Genomic DNA, 18,274 nt, shown 5'->3' on the forward strand with positions numbered 1-18,274 from the left:
TTTGTCACCTCCACAGCCATATCAATAGTGTGCAATTGTTGCATTTCTCCGCTTAAAGTGCCTTTTTGTATTTTCAGGGTCATGATAAAAGCTATCAGAGTTTTTCAGTAAATGGGTGATTTTCTTACATCATTAAATGGTCCCTGTATCTGCCTTCTAACCAGACCAGAGAAGAATAATTGCCTAGAAATTTCTTGTCCATCATGCATCCTTAAGAATAATAATGGAACATATTAGTAATTACCCTGTTAGAATTTATAAGACAGTAGGAAGCATTACTAGGTAATTATCGAGTTTTCCAATCTCCTGAACTTCAGCATCAGTACAAAACCTTTAAAAATGCCCATATTTTATAATAATTAATCTTGAACAATGCTATACCTTTCTACAGATAAGTTGACATTCTTATTTGAAGAAGTAATGGCTTTAAATTGGCATATTATTATATTTCCCATATAATTATTTAGGAACCTATAAATATAAGAATGTTAGCACAGATAATTTGGGACTCTTATTTATTAAAATTATCATTAAACATCAAACAAAGTTATTTCAGTGTATGAAGGCACTACCAGCACTTTCTGAAACGGCAGGTTTAGGATTTAATTCACTCACTCAGCCACTAATTCACTTAACACATTTTAATTGAGCAGGTAGGATGCACTAGGCAGTGGGACATGGCAATGAAAAAGACAGACTAGGTCCATACTCAAATCATGTCCATATTCTGATGATGGGACACAGCCCTTAAGCAAAACAATCAATAAGAGGGGGGCTAGTGGCTAAGTCGGTTAAGCATCCAACTCTTGATCTCAGCTCAGGTGTTGATCTCAGAGTTATGAGTTTAAGCCCCACATGGGGCTCTGCACTGCACATGAAACCTACGAAAGAAAGAAAGAAAAAGAAAGAAAGAAAGAAAGAAAAGGAAGGAAGGAAGGAAGGAAGGAAGAAAGAGAAAGACCAGATAACAATAAATGTTCTGAAGAGGTTTAAAAAAAAGAGGGGGCTAGGTAGCAGTTATCATTCATTACATTCTCACTGATCAGTTGTTACTAACTATCGAGAGGAACTAAAATAAGTAAACCATAAATTTTGCTCCCTAGAAACTTACAGTCAAGCAGTCTACTGTACATACAAGACTAATGTATGGGGGTGGATGTCACAAGAAGTGTGGATAAAGTTTAGAGAAGAAAAGTGCCAGAGAAAGTGCTTCCAAAAGTGAGGACAAGGAGAGAAGGCTTTATTGGAATAGAAGAATATTTTATGTGAATTTTGAAGAAGTGGTAGGATTCCATAGGTAGACGACGATAAGAGAATGAGAAGATACATTTGTTAAAATCAACGTGTGTGAGCCAGGCAACAGAGTAGGAGCATTGAGGAGAAGGGCAAGAAGTCTTGTTGGATGGAATATAGGGAGTGACTGCGGGTAAGTAGGAAGTGGAGGGACCACAGAAGAAGACGTTCTGAAATTCCGTTCGCATGTTCCACTTGACTGGATTGCCAGTATAAATCCATCTCACAAATTCAAGTATTTCAAGGTTCAAATCAAATGACAACCTCAGTATATTCAACAACATTTGTTAAGTGTCTAATTTGAATAGGCCTCTTTCTTAATGCTCGAATGCCTCTTATTTTCTTCTCAATTCCTCTAATGATATACCCGTGAAATTGCTATTATACCTGTGACCTTATAGTAAACCAGAAGTCAGAAAACTTTTTCTTTTTTTTTTTATGTTTATTTATTTTTGAGACAGAGAGAGACAGAGCACGAATGGGGGAGGGTCAGAGAGAGAGGGAGACACAGAATCGGAAGCAGGCTCCAGGCTCTGAGCTGTCAGCACAGAGCCCGACGAGGGGCTCGAACTCACGGACCGTGAGACCGTGACCTGAGCCGAAGTCGGACGCTCAACCGACTGAGCCACCCAGGCGCCCCTAGAAAACTTTTTCTAAAGATGAGATATCTCTGTAAATATTTTAGACTTTGCAGGTCATGTAGTTTGTGTCACAACTGTTCAACTCTGTCATCCTAGCATAAAAGCAGCCAAAAACAATATGTAAATCAATAGGTGTAGTTGTGTTCCAATACAACTTTATTCATAAAAACTGGCCTGTCAGTTGGCCTGTCAACCTCTAAATGGACTGTAAACCAGTGAAGGTAGAATTCATGTCTGCTCACTTATGGTGCAGTGGATTTTATGCAATGGGTACATGATGAATATTTGTAAACTGATTAAGTCACATAATATTGTGACATCATCTTTTAAGAAGTTTTTAGCAGTATCTTCTGAACTCTAACCACTGACCCTTAATAACCGACCACCAAATCCATGGTTAGATTAGTATGCTGTTGAACCAGTTTGTTTATTAAAATCACCTACATAACTAGACTAAATATTTTACAGCCCAGTCATGTCTGACATGTTAACAAGAATTATTAGTGTAACTGCAAAGCAAATCAACTATTCATTCAAAAAGTATCTTATAATTAGTTGACCCAAATGTTACCTGCTTTGGTTTGTTGTTTTGGTTCACTCAGACATGAGAAATTTAGAAAGTAATTTAGAAATTTAGAAAGTAAATTTAGAAAGTAATATCATCACAATTTATGAATACTTGCTTAAACTATACTTAATAAAGGTGTCAAAATTCTGACTGATAATACTGGCAAGGGGTGGTATACTGGGGCTAGAACCAGAGAAACAAAAGTGTGGCTTGAGGAAGTAGGGAGAAAAAGACCCGTTGGGAGGTCCCAACATGGGGACCGTAGGTTCAGAAGCTACACTGACCACTCAGGACTGGGTAGGGACAAATATCCTTCTCCAGTGTCCAGCCAGTCAGTTGAAAATAGATTATCTGCCAGGGCTGGAGGGACCTTTTGAAACAGCCAGAAGAGTGGACCTGAGGGGCCAGAATGAAGGGATCTTGGATATGAGGCCATTTCTGACAAGCATTTTTCAGTCGGCAGTGAATATAAGAGAGTGAATTTGGCAGTGACAAAGGATTAGAGGATAGAGAGAGAGAGAGAAGATCAACTCCTCGTAGGAAATCCTTGCCACAAACAGAAACTGATTATAGAGTTAACAAGAGGTCTAGGTAGCTGTTGAGGGAGTTGGCTGTTGCCCATTTTTTCTTTCCTCTTTTTAGGGAAAAAAAAAAAAAAAAGGAATCTTTTAAGATCCTAAAAAATTTCTCCTACCCAAAACCAGCAGAGGGGTAAAAGTGACTTTCCATTGTGAAGACATTCTCATAGCGTAAACTGTTATGGTAGGAGTTTTCATTTCCTCAATATTGAAAATCAATGAGGTTAAACATAATGATGGTTTGGATTAAAATATAATGATTTTTTTTAAGTTCTTATTTAAATTCCAACCAGTTAACATACAGTGTACACATTAGTTTCAAGTGCACAATGTAGTGATTCAACACTTCCCCACCATATATATAAAATGATTACATTACACATGTCTTAATGCTTCTCTGCCTAAAACTTAATAATATTTTCATATTATAAGCTTACCGGAAAGTAATTACCAGTTTTATGAAATAACCTTTAGTGAGAAAAAATGCTTATTAATTCTAAATAACTTTTCTTTGTTTAAACTATGTTTTTTAAGTACATAAAATATGATAGTAACTATACTTATCAAAATTTGAGGTCCAGTAAAACAACGAGAAATGACTGTCTCAAACAAACTGTGAAGGCTTGGAAAAGTTAGAGAAGTTTTATAACTTCTTTGTGTTTTCATTATAATCATGCAGATGTGTCTAGAGGAGTTAAAAAAAAAATAGGATGCCTGTAAGAAGACTCAGTATACATTAGATTTATACAATACATTTTCAGGTATTCTGTTGAAAGTTCTTTGAATTAAAAGAAGAAATATGTGCTCTTAAATTGTAATTCTGATGGTTACTGTTAAGATAATAACTTAATGCAGGTAAAAGTCTCAGTCTACAAACTCATGTATTCTACAAAAGCATTTTTTTCTGACGTCTCTCCGGCAACATAATTTGCATTTTAGAGAACTCGTTCTGTTGGGTGATTGAAGCTTAATCTTAACTTAAGGTCCTGCCCCACCAATTTCGCCAGAATGGTGACTATGTTACGTGGATTTCTGTGATGCCAAGACCGCAGGTTGGAAGTGGAAGTCATAGAATGGGATTTGTTGGTGTCATTTGTCATCCATGGACTGGCAGCCACCAACACACCCTTCTCCCTTCTGGATATTTGCTATTTGCTCATGCTGAGACTTTAAGATCCTGATGATAACTCTGTCCCATCATTGGCTCACTATGCTAAGTTTGTGTCATTCTAGAGCAAATTAGATATCCCCTGCTCCCATATGGATTCCAGGCCAATCTCTCTAAACATTTCACGCAACTTTTTTTCTCTTCTTACAACTTCTTGGCCATTTTATCTTTAGGAAGCCCATTGTAATTATTGGATGCAGAATACTTCAGGTTATAATTTTCCCTCTGTCCTCTTTATAACTTAGAGGAAAAAAATAGGCTTAACTTCAGCATATTCTTCCTTATTATTTTTATCTTTTTTGGCCTGTGTCCTACATTAAAGTTCATATTCAGCTATGTGTCTTATAATCTTATAAAAATATCTCAAACTTCCCTCCTGTCTCCACCATCTCCTAAACCCCTAGCAACCACTAATCTCTTCTCCATCTCAATAATTCTGTCATTTCACAAATGATATATCATTTTTGACAAGCGTGCCAAGATAATTAACGGAGAAAGAATAGCCTTTTCAACAAAAGAGGCTGGAAAACTAGGTATCTGCATAAGTAAATGATAAAGTTGGACCCTTTTCTTGCACCAAGCTCACCTTGATTGGTTAACTATGAGATCAAAAGCACAATAAACAAAGAGAAAAATAGATAAGTTGGATTTCATCAAAATGAAAAAACTTTGTGCTCCAAATCATACCATAAAGTGAAAATACAATCCACAAAATAGGAAAAATACATTTGCAGATCATGTATCTGATATGAGTCTAGTATCCATAATATATAAACTCAATAACAAAAAGACAACCCAATTAAAATGGCAAAGATTATGATGGATATTTCTCCCAGTAAGATTTACAAATGGCCAGCAAGCACATGAAACAGTGCCATTCATTAAATCCATATTAAAGTTACAGTGAGATGCCATTTCACATCCACAAGGGTGGCTATAATGAAAAGATAACAATTATTAGTGAGGGTATAAAGAAATTGGAACCCTAACATTTTGTTGGGGGTATTACAAAACAGTGCAGCCACTTTGGAAAACAGTTTGGCAGTCCCTCGAAAAGTGAAATGTATAGTCACCATATGAACAAGAAATTTCAGTCTTTGTGCCCAAGGGAAATAAAAGCATGCATCCACACAAAAATTGGCATGCAGACATTCATGGCACTTATTCATAGTAGCCAAAAAGTGGAGACAACCCAAATGTCCATCAATTGATGCATGGATAAAACAAAATGGAGTATATTCATATGACGTAGTGTTATTTGACAATAAAAACAGATGAAGTGTTGATGCATGTTACAATATGGATGAACCCTTGAAAGCATTATGATAGGTGAAAAAAACCATTCACAAAAGACCACCTATTATATGATTCAGTTTATATGACATGTCCAGGATCGGCAAAACCATGAAGATAGAAAGCAAATTCATTCAGGACCTTGGAGGAGAGAATAAGCGTGACTGCCAATGGGTGTGGGGTTTCTTTTTGGAGTGATAAAAATATTATGAACTCAGATTTTGGTGATATTTGCACAACTCTGCAAATATCCTATAACTGTTGAATAGCACACTTTAAATAGGTAAATTTTATGGTTATTAATAAAAATATTAATAAAAGGAATGTTATATAAATGGAATCTACATTATACAACCATTCAGGTTGTATGACTTTGTCATACATACGGCCTTGTCACTTGTCACTTGGTCATTTGAATGATTCTGATAGGTGCATAGCGATATCTCCTTGTGGTTTTAATTTACATTTCCTGAATTATTAATAACATTGGACATCTTTTCATGCACATCTGCCATTTTTATACCCTGTTTTGGGAAACATATCTTGAGTTGTTCTGCTCCTTTTATAATTGGATTGTTGGTTTTGTTTTTACTTTCAAATTTTTAGAGTTCTGTATATATGCTAGCTATTCATCCTTTGTGAGATGTACGGTTTGCAAATGTTTTCACCCCGCATGTAGCTTGTCTTTTCACCTTCTTCAAAGCTTTTTTCCTTTTAATGAATTCCACCTTACCAATTTTTTTATTTTACGGGTGATGCTTCTCGTGTCAAGCCTAAGAACTCTTTACCTAGCCTTAGCTCCTAAAAAATTTTCTCTTAAGCTTTTGTCTAAAAGTTTCCTAGCTTTGGGGCGCCTGGGTGGCGCAGTCGGTTAAGCATCCGACTTCAGCCAGGTCACGATCTCGCGGTCCGTGAGTTCGGCCCCGCGTCAGGCTCTGGGCTGATGGCTCGGAGCCTGGAGCCTGTTTCCGATTCTGTGTCTCCCTCTCTCTCTGCCCCTCCCCCGTTCATGCTCTGTCTCTCTCTGTCCCAAAAATAAATAAAAAACGTTGAAAAAAAAATAAAAAATAAATAAAAGTTTCCTAGCTTTAAACAATGTATTTATATATCAACATCCATGATTTATATAAGTTAATCTTCCCGTCGATCTGAAATATAATTTGAAGTTTATTGTTTTTGTCGGGCGTTTTGGGCTGTTTTTGTTTTTGTTTTGCCTATGGATATCCATTTGCTCCGGAACAATTTGTTGAAAGATTGCCCTGGCTCCATGTAATTGCTTTTGCACCTTAGTCAAAAATCAGTTGTATGTGTCTACTTCTGGATTCTTTACTTTGTTCTGTTGATCTGTGTGCCTGTGTCATCTATTGGTTCCACTGATCGATGGGTCTGTCCCTCTGCCAACACCACACTTATGGTTATTGTAGCTATGTAACTGTTGAAATTGGACGATTCCTCCTCCCATATTCTTTCTCAGATTGTTTTAGTTGTTTTAGGACCCATATGGTTCCATATACATTTTAGAATAATTTTGTCTATATCTAAAAAAAGAATTCCTGCTCAGATTTGGTAGGCATTGCAATGCATATCTATGTCAATGTGAGGAGAATTGACATCTTTACCATGGTGAGTCTTTCAACGCATGAACACATGCGTCCTGTACAAGAGTTGTTAGATTTAACCTAAGTCTTTTGTTTTGGGGAGCGGTTATAAATGAAATCTATATTAAATTTCATTATCTATGTGTTCATCGCCAGTATATAGAAATACAATTGATCTTTGTATGTTTATTTTGTATCCTTGATCTTACTGAAGTTGCCTATAATTTCTAGGAGTTTTTATGTAGAGGTCTTGAGAGTTTTTTTACATAGACTTTCAAATGATCTGCAAATATGGGCAGTTTTATGTCTTCATCTCTGATCTTTCCTTCTCTTGTGCTGGCTGGATCTTCCAACACCGTGTTAAATAAGAGTGGTTAAGAGTAGCCATCATGTGTTAATCCTCGATCTTACTCTCTGTCATTTGACAAAACATTAGTCTGTCATATATGACAAAACTACTTTTAATGTTCAGTTGTCATACTGAACGTTCTCCCATCCAACCAGTATTTAAGATCCTGTTTTTGAGGAAGCGGCATTTTGAGAATTAATGAATGAGTCACTCCCTCAGTTCCATAGAAATGAATGTCAATATAACCAAAGTATAGTTAGGAGCAATTGATGCTTCAGTTTTAATTTGATGAGATTAATACTAAGAAATCATTTTGTCACATAGAATATAAGTGAGAACTAGGAAGGGTGCTTCATCTTGACATAGAGTTTGCTTTGGACTCTTGAGAGGCAGATTCTGGGGGTGCCGGGTGGCTCAGTCAATTAAGCAACTGACTCCTGATTTCATCTCAGGTCGTGATCTCATGGTCATGGGGTCTAGGCAAAGCATGGAGCCAGCTTGGGATTCTCTCTCTCCTATCTCTCTCTGCCCTCCCCCCACCCACTCTCACTCTCTTTCAAAATAAATAAATAATCTTAAAAAAAAAAAAAAAGAGGTAGATTATGCAGAATGTACTTATACCTGCATTCAGCAGAGAGCCTGTGGGGGAAGCCATATAGTGGCTTCTGGGGCAACACAGTGCTTGAACTGAGTCTTGACGGGCTCATCTGAACACCAGATAAATAAAACATGTGAGTTGAAAGGAATAGTAAATGCTAAGTATTCCAATCTCCATAGCTGATATTTAGAACGGTTGATATAAGAGTGCCTGTGTGGCTCAGTCGGTTAAGCATCAGACTTCTGCTCAGGTCATGATTGCATGGCTCGTGAGTGAGTTCATGATCTCACAGTCTGTGAGTTTGAGCCCCACTTCGGGCTCTGAGCTGACAGCTCAGAGCCTGGAGCCTGCTTCGGATTCTGTCCCCATCTCTGCGCCCCTCCCCTGCTCATTCTCTCTCTCTCTCTCTCTCTCTCTCTCTCTCCCCAATATAAATAAGCATTAAAAAGAATTAGAAAAAAGAATAGTTGATACAAAAGGCAAATAATCAGTACAATATATTATGCACTGCATTTCTAGCTGTCCCAATTTGATATTATCACAGCAGTGCTCAAGTTTTCTAGCATTTCGAAGTTCTGTGTATATACAAGTGAGAAGAACCATGAAAAGACATTTTAAAATTAGAACTTTAAGAATTAGAACTTTACCTAGCTAAATTTTATTTTTTTAATTTTTATTTATTTTTGAGAGAGAGGGGGAGAGGGAGAGAGACAGAATGTGAGCGGGGAAGGGCAGAGAGAGAGGGAGACAGAATCTGAAGTAGGCTTCAGGTCCTGAGCTGTCAGCTCAGAGCCCGATGCGGGGCTCGAACTCACAGACTGTGAGATCATGACTTAAGCCGAAGTCGGACGCTTAACCAACTGAGCCACCCAGGTGCCCCTTACCTAGTTACATTTTAAAATAGAATTTTAACATTTTTACCTAGGATTTGTGCATAATACTGGTACTTTATTGAACTACTGCTTTTCTTTATGAGTTGGCAAGAGGAAGGAGTGAACTGTACGATCTCGTCAGTGCTTTACAAGTATAACTGCTCTAGTTTTCATCCTGCAACCCCAGGTGTACCTGTTGCAGTGTTTTTGATGTGCCAGATAGGTGGTTAGCCTCTGTTAAAAGCAAGAATATTAGCCATAAACCTACAAGATTTCCAAACTATTTAATTCTTACTTGAACTATTTAAGCACCAAGTCATATTTTTTTTCATTAAAGTGATCTTAAAAATAACAAAGTGCATATATACTCTATGGACTTTAAAATTATGTATGAAAAAATAAAATAATAAAATAAAACAAAATAAAATAAAATAAAATAAAATGTACAAGCAGAAGAGATTAGTGAGTCCTGTGTGAAGGAGGTAGATAACGTCCCTACTTTTGAATGTCTAAAATCAACCTCTATAGCTTTAAGAACAAGGAGAATGGCAGTTTGGTCACAGGTCAGGCTGCCAAAACATTCTACTTTCAGATTCCATAGTAGCTGCATTCCCCCCAGCCCTGGAGAGGTCTATATAAAGCCAACTATAAACATTAGTGATGCACCTGAGAGCCATCAGGACCAAGGCAATCAGTAAGACTGGGGCTGTGTTCTCTGTTCCAAGAACAAATAAATGACCCAGCAGCTTCTGCCTTCCCTTCCCTTCATTGTGTTCAGCCTAAAACTCTTAATGACAAAAGATAATTTACAGTAGCAAGACTGAGGGCATTTAGGAAATGGAGCAGAAGGAGGCTGATACTGGGATCCGTTCCCAAGGAACCAGAGCAAATATCTATCTGCAGACAGATAAGAAACAGGATCATGAGAATTCCTTACATACCTTATTAAATTCAGCTCTCTGAGCCCTCCTGCCCAGATCTTCTGCTTTTAGCTGGTTTGAGATGGAGCTCAGGAATCCGTATGCCCGAAGAGCACCCCAGGGGATGCTGGTGCAAGTTTGGAAGCCATGTAGTTGAATGGGTAGTAGATGATCTCTGTAAGTAAGATAACAGAAAAAGCAATGTCTCGGGGCGAAGGTGCGGCTCAGTCAGTTGAGTGTCCAACTTTGGCTCAGGTCATGATCTTGCAGTTTGCAAGTTTGAGCCCCGCATCGTGCTCTCTGCTGTCAGCACCAAGCCCACTTTGGATTCTGTCCCCTTCTCTTTCCGCCTCTCCCCACTTGTGCACACTCTCTCACAAAAATAAATAAACATTAAAAAAAAAAAACAGAAAAAGCACATAGGGGATGAATCACTGGAATCTACTGCTGAAATCATTATTGCACTATATGCTAACTAACTTGAATGTAAATTCAAAAATTAATTAAATAAAAATAAACAAAAACAAAAAACGAAAAGCAATGCCTTCTACTACCTATTATACTGCCATCTGTGAAGACTTACGAACTTTGCAAAATAAATGGGAAAGTGAGAGAGAGAACAAAAATCCCAGACCAGTGGTGATATTCCGATGGAACTATGGAACAACAAAAGTATTAAAGAATAAACCATAGAAAAGGAGGCTCTCTGTTAGTCTCAGCGGGGAAGATGTCCACAGTAATAACTAAAAACTTACTCTGACCGAAGTGCTCCTCTTAGCACCTCACTTGTATTAGCATATCTAATCCTCATAATCCTGGAAGTTAGGTACTGCTGATATCTGTAGTTACAGCTAAGGAAATGACAGAAAACATGGTTACTTGAATCTCCTAAGGTTGTACAGCTGCCAAACGATGGAGCCAGGATTTTGACCACCTAGGAAGTCTGGCTTCATAGTTCGAACTCTCAACCCAAACACATTCTCCCTTTAATTTATTGTCATAGGTATCTTCATATATACACATATATGTACGCACATATATACACACACACATATATGCATACATGTCTATACATATCTATACATACATATGTATACATATGTGTGTGTATATATATGTGTACATATATATACACACACACCTAATGTGTTCCTGGCACTGTGCATGAAATGTTATCACAGAGAAGTAAATATTACCTTACAAATGACCCAGACACTTTGTGGAACCCAGCAGTGGATGCCTCTAATTCCCTTGAAAGGTATACTTGAAAGCTGGGTTTGAGCTAGCAATTTCTGTTACCAGCCTTCATTCTGAGGACATTCATGAACCTGAGGAGAGAGGCACAGTGGAAAGCAAATAGTGAAGTTGGAGGAGAGAAGATAGTGCTATGAACTGAACGTTTGTGTCCCTCCAAATTCCGTATGTTGGAGACCTAACCCTGAGTGTGATGGCTTTAGGAGGCAGAGCCTTTGGGAGGTAACTAGGCCATGAGGGTGGAGCCCTCAGGGTGGGATTAGTGTCCTTATAAGAAGAGACACCAGAGCCCTTTCTCTCTGGTGCATGAGCACGCAGTGGGAAAACAGTCATCTGCAGGCCAGGAAGAGAGTCCTCCCTATGAATAGAACCTGCTGGCACCTTGATCTTGGACTTTCCAGCTTCCAGACCTATGAGATCTAAATGCTTATTTTTGAAACCACCCAGTCTATGGTGATTCGTTATAGCAGCCTGAGCAGATAATACAGATAGAGAACGGAAATGACACCTACTGGGTGAGCATTATTATGTGTCATCTAGCCAAATGGAGTGATGCTTTCCAAAACAGACTGTACAGTTGCTGCACCAGACAACAGAGCATATTTTGAGTAGCGTCTCAGGATTTTAGAATTATTTTACCAAAGAAGAGATGGAGCAGCTCCCAAGAGTTACCGGCTACAGAGACAGAACAGGGATTTGATTCCCTGATACTTCCAGGCTGCTGTGTAAATTCAGGCAGCCCAGCCCTCAGGGGCTCCTGAAAAAGTTCTCAGAAAGAGCACAGCCAAATGACAGGATAATAGGCTTTAAGGAATATGGGCATCTGTTACACAGCTTGCTGCTGGGTGTGGGAGCTCTGTGTGCCCACGTGCAAGATAAGGGAGTTAACGACTCCGGAAGCAGATCCAGTCAGTGACAGATGGACAGTTGGGGGATAAATACTCAGCTCCTCAAAGCATCAATATGAGGCATGTTCTACACCGCCTCCCTTAGGTAGGTGTGTTGCACATCCCCCCCCCTAAAATGTCATGACAAGGACTGGGTTAAAGCCACGTGGTTTCATTGGTTGGTGAGCAAGAACAATCCAAGGACATGACGTAAACTTTCTGCTTGCCGCTTTAATTGTCCACATGACTTTAAAGGCGTAAGTTTGCTGGACGAGCACTATGAAGATTTTTCTTTCCTACAGTTTTACATCTCAGCCGTAAACCCTAGCTATATTACCTGTTCAGAAAACAAAAAAGCCGTTAGCAAAATGTATTAAATTTGTGCTTTTTATGTTTATCGTATTTTCTCTAATAGTTTAACATAAATATACTAATATACTACTTCCATTTTCTATTTATAATTATATATCTTGTTAGATCCAGAGTTAAAAGAAAGAAAACAAGTTCTTGATATAGAGTAGTTAATTTAGCACTTAGACATTATCTGACATATTTGTTTCCCTTCCTTCCTTTCTCTCTCTTTCTTTCTCTTCCTTTCCCTTCCTTTCATTTTCCCTTCCCTTTCTATCTCCTTCCTTCCTTCTTTCCTTCTTTCCTTCCTTCCTTCCTTCCTTCCTTTTTCTTTCTTTCCCTTCCTTCCATCCTTTTTTCTTTCTTTCCTCTTCCTTCCTTCCTTCCTTCCATCCTTCCTTCCTTCATTTTTTCTTTCTTTCCTTTCCCTTCCTTCCTTCCTTTTTTCTTTCTTTCCTTTTACTTCCTTCTTTCCTTCCTTCCTTCCATCTCCCAGAAGGTTATCTTCCTCTCCTTGTTGTTTCTGCTCAAAGTATCCTGCTTATATGCACAAAGTATATCCCTAGTGTTTATGGAATGTTAAAAAGCCCCTGTTTAGCCTAGCTATACAAACCCCAAAGCTTTTTGGTGATATGCATAGGTTAACACGAATTTGAACTAGGAATTTTGGTCTCCTTTGCAACGTGTTTAGCCATGTTAAAATAGCGAGAATAGTATCAAAGTGCTAACACAAAGAGTAATTTTTCCTCTCATTTTCCTGGTGTTTTCTCAAGTAATGGCAATCTTCATGGCCTAGGTTCCCTAGAAAACAAAATTGGAGACAAAACTTCACGTCTGAATGTGTTTTGAGTGTCGCTCAGCCAGGGAAGCAAGAATGAAGGGAAAATGCAGGAAGGCCAGAGGAGGGAAGGGCGAGCAAGAGGGTGCATTACTGGACAACGTGGCCTGGCAACAGGTTGAGTTTATTCCCGCCCAGCATCCTCAGAGAGGCAAGACAGGAAGCTACTGTGTTTCAGACTCTATCTGAGATGAAGACAGTAGAGGAATGTGTCCACGCTTCCACCTCTCATTGGCTGCCCTGTCCTCAGTGGTAGCCTCTCTCACCACCTGCCCGATCAGATCCTTCAGGGTCTCCAGCCTCCGGGACACTTCTGCTGGAGACGGGAGCCCTGCTGAGTGCTCTGTCCCGGCACTTGAGAGCTTGAGTACCAGCGGGGTTAGGAGCCACCAGCCATGGAACTTGCCTGGTTCTCCAGCCGGTGAGGACTGCTGCGTTGACAGTGAGGCCATACCCTAGAGAGCAGCACTAGCTAGGGCCTCTCTGGCCAGAAAGCAAGGCTAGTGACTTAGTCCGAGGTAGACTGGAGCACAGTGCTGTGTAGACCTATCTCTTGTGTTATCTTCAATGATACACTTACAACCACTGTCAAGATCATCTGTTATGCAGTGTATTGGCCTCAGCGTGGTCCGCTATAAAATGCTCAAACCTTTTGCATGGTTTGAGACTAAGAAGACGTACGTACATTAATTTATAATTTGATAAAGAAATCAGTAGCTGACTCTTGGAAAATAGTCTGTAGAAATTCTATTAATCCATCTTCAACATTATTTATATTAAAAGGGGGGGTCTAAATAATTGATCATAAAGGATTAGTTAAGTAAATGAAGACACATCTCCTTGAGGGCTTTTTTTCCCCAATTTTTTAAATGTTTATTTATTTTTGAGAGACACAAAGAGAGCATGAGCGGGTGAGGGGCAGAGAGAGAGGGAGACACGGAATCAAAGCAGGTTCCAGACTCCCAGCTGTCAGCACAGAGCCCCACATGGGGCTCAAACTCACAAACCGAGAGATCATGACCTGAACCAAAGTCGGACGCTCAACCAACTGAGCCACCCAGGTGCCCTTCCTTAAGGGCTTGTTACCCCAGTTTTGATGGGTAATTATTTTAAAATCTTGCACAATGTGGGAAATGCTAGTGTTAAATTAGAAAAGCAGAATGCAACACTTTCAAATTGTGATTCAAAATTGTGTTGGCCAGGAGAGGCTAGGTATACAGTGGTTAAAAAAAAAACTTAAAAATCTTAGTGGTTTAAGACAATAAAATTTGTTTACTGCTCACAAGTAGTCTGCCACATGCTCAGGAGGACCTCCCGGCAGCTGTCCCATGTGTTGTCCGTCATTCCTGCCGCTTCGTCGGAGCGGATGAATGGCATTCGTCCCTGAACCATCATGCTATCCAGTCGCGAGAGTTTCTGCCCGTTCCTGTAAACATGAGACTGTCCACAATCAGAAATCCTCAGACGTGTCAAAGTCAAACACCAGGCAAACCAGAAAAAGCAAAAAAAAACAGCCAAAAAAGAAAAGGAGGTCTTGCCCCGGAAATGACCCCCAGTAGTGCTGGGGGAAGCACCACACCTGGTAGGGGAGTCTCGGCTCAGGTGGCACAGACACTAACCGGGAGCTTGGCTCAGCCCGTCCTCATCTGCTCGGACACGGTGTGTCTGCTGAGATGGGCTGGAGTGCGTCTGTGTGCGTAACCCACCAGCTGCCAGCGCGGCTGCAACCTGTCTGACTCCGCATCGTAGTTCATTTTGCGCGGCCAGTTTCCGTCCTGGGGTGAGTGCTACTCATGAGAGTCCGAGAGGGTTATGTCTAAGACCATCTGATGACAATTGTCCAGCTTACTGCAGCGCAAACGCTTTGTGGAGCTGGGCGGTTGATTGAACATCTCTTGCTCCAGGCCAAAAGGGTAATATTTTCAGTTTATTTCACACAGACAGCACTTCTTCAAGATCCTATGTGGATGTCTGTTTCCCTAGAAAAGGGAATTCATTCCAGTGATTTAGGATTGAAACTCAACCCCTCTGCACCACTGGTAATTTAATATGGATATAAGAAAAAAATTCTGAGAACCTTATGGGCTATTAAACACTAAAATGTGCTTCTGAAGAAAATTGCAGGGTATCTTCGTGTGAAGTTTGTTGGTTCTCTATGGAGCCAGGGGTACTGAATAGTCGCTTCCCAGGCTTGGGACTTTTATGATAGGGTCCATAAAATCAATACGCTGAGTTGAGGAAAATTACATCTTACCAGTCTGTGAAGAAAATAAATCTAAAAACTTCTAGATTACCATTTATTGTGCACTAAACAAGTGTTGCTGCCTTAGCAAAGTGATTTACCCAGTTTCTTTGATTGCAAAAATTAAAGAGACACCAACAGACTCAGAAAAAAGTTTAAGCGCGCAGAGCATTCAGTGTATCGTTGGAAACGGCAAAGATGGAGAAAGTCATTCCTTAAAGGAAAATGTATCAAACTCCAAGTGTAATTCTGATCATGTACTTGTTTAATAGCAAAACTATAGTTAAAAATCATTCAAAGGGATAGCGCTAAATTCATACTATAAAAGAATATGAATACATAAATGAACTGGGAAATATGCCATATATTTTAAATGACAAAAAAATGTTCTGAGTTTTTGTATTCACAGCTAAACTACTCCTGCAGTTGTTCATCTATATGGTAGTATTCTAAAAGTTTCTTTGGAACGTGGCTGTTGGGAAAATGCATTTTTCCTAAAGCACAATTGTGTTTTTGCCATGAGACTATCCTCCAAAAGCTTATTTAACTCATAATATTATATAACTATAGTAACTTGCAATGAAAGAAATTCTTTGGCCTTATTTTAAAAATAAAATTAATATAGACTCAGTAAAGTAATTCAGTGGTAAAGCAGAATGGGAAATTAACATAGAGGAATCAGTAGCCTTCAATACACCAACAAAAACCAGTTAGGGGATAGAACATTGGAGGGAGCCCTGTTTCCAAAGCAAAATAGAATATAAAATCCTTCAGAAAAAAACTGAACAAGAAATTTGTAAAACTTATGTAAGGAAAACTTCGAAACGTTTCCAAAGAAGACAAAAGAAGGCTTGAACAAGGAGAAAGATATCCTTTGCTCTTGAGAGAGAACAACTGAATACATCATTAAGATGTCATTTCTCGGGGTGCCCAGGTGACTCAGTTGGTTAAGCATCCGACTCTTGATTTCAGCTCAGGTCATGATCCCAGGGTCATGGGATCAGGCCCTGCATCGGGCTCTAGGCTCAGCATAGAGCCTGCTTAAGATTCAGATTCTCTCTCTCTCTCCTTCTGCCCCTTTCCCCTGCTCTCATGCTCTCTCCCTCTAAAATACAAATAAAAAATATTAATGTCTTTTTTCCCTCAGTTGAATTATAAATTTAAGGTGATCAAGAAAAAAAAAGAGAGACATTTTTCTAGAGCTATGCAAGTAAATACCAAAGTTCATAATGAAAAATAAAAGGCAAGAGTAGCAATCATATAAACTTAGGAAAAAATTTTTTTACTAAAAGATGAGAAGTCCTGTGAGACACTTCCGCAGGCTCTTCTACAACTGTGATTGCCCATATCAAACGCTTTTCTCCAAAGAGATATAAGCAAATCTGAACCTTAGTTAGGAATATAGTTATGATGCCTGAAACTACAGCAGCCACCTTGCAAGCGTGAAAATAAAAAGCAACACACCAGGGATGACAGAGAAAAGGCAAAAAGAGCTGGGTCATTGATGGAATGTTCGAGCTTCCAAACCAGCCATACAATCCTTCTACTGCTGGACTTCTTATTAAAAACATGATAAATACCCTGATTGCTTAAGCCACCGTGAGACACATGTTCTGTTACTTAGAGAGAAATCCTAAATGATGGAGTTATTATTTACTTCAGAACAAATCTAAGGTGTTATCAACTTAAAAAGTAACATAGCTTTCTGTACCACTTACAAGGAAAAAAAGCTGTGAATTAAACGATAACACTACATTTCCTTTTTCTTTTTGAGTTTTTAATTATATTTATTGAAATATATTATATTTAATTATATTTAGATTTAGTTAGACATAGATTATTTTATCATATAGTACTTCTATGCATACATTAAAAGAAAAACCATAAGTGAAATAAGTTCGTTAAAGCATTTTGAAGACTTTTTCATATTTCCTAAACAACTATTCTGAATCACATTTCAACACAGAGTTACCAATGTCTGTGTTTTTCTACATACTGTGGCATCAGTGACAGAGCACTTAAAACAGTTTGTACAAATAGACTAATAACTGTTGATTACTAAAGGCTAATGATTGTTTCAATATTATTTATGGGGTTTTCTTCCATTCTGCCAATTTTGGTTGATGTGTGCAAAGACAATGACAACTCCGTAGAGTTACCACCTGTCAAACAGTGACTTCAGGACTCCCTTTCAGAGATGTTAAGTGTAGAGATATGCCTTAGAGGGATGGTTGGGTGGCTCAGTCGATTGAGCATCCGACTTCAGCTCAGGTCATGATCTCATGGTTCACGGGTTCAGGCCCCGTGTCGGGCTCTGTGCTGGCAGCTTGGAGCCTCGAGCCTGCTTTGGATTCTGTGTCTCCCTCTCTCTACTCCTCCCTACTCACACTCTGTCTCTCTCTCAAAAATAAATAAAGATTAAAAAAAAAATCTTTAAAAAGATATGCCTTAGAGTCCATGGACTCTGTTATGTAGCTGGCATTCAAAGACAACTTGCATACCAACCTGTATTATCTGAGTCAACCCAAATACGAATCCTAAAATAGATGTTATCCCCATTTTATAGATAAGCAAACTATAACTCAGCAAAGTTTAGGGACCTCTCTAATGTTGCACAGATGAAACATGGCAAAACTGATATCTGAGTCTCAGATTGTTGGACTCCCGAGGCTGTGCTCTTAACAATGGGCTCTGTAGGCTGCCCACGGGTGTTTAGGGTCTACTTGGTGATATGATTTGATGATAACATTCAGGAAAAACTAGAGGTGTCTGGAGTGATTCCAAGTGCTGATCTGAGGCCTGTTGGAGGAAGAGAGATTTCCTA

Source organism: Panthera uncia, chromosome F2 (assembly GCF_023721935.1).
Source record: "Panthera uncia isolate 11264 chromosome F2, Puncia_PCG_1.0, whole genome shotgun sequence".
Taxonomy (NCBI): domain Eukaryota; kingdom Metazoa; phylum Chordata; class Mammalia; order Carnivora; family Felidae; genus Panthera; species Panthera uncia.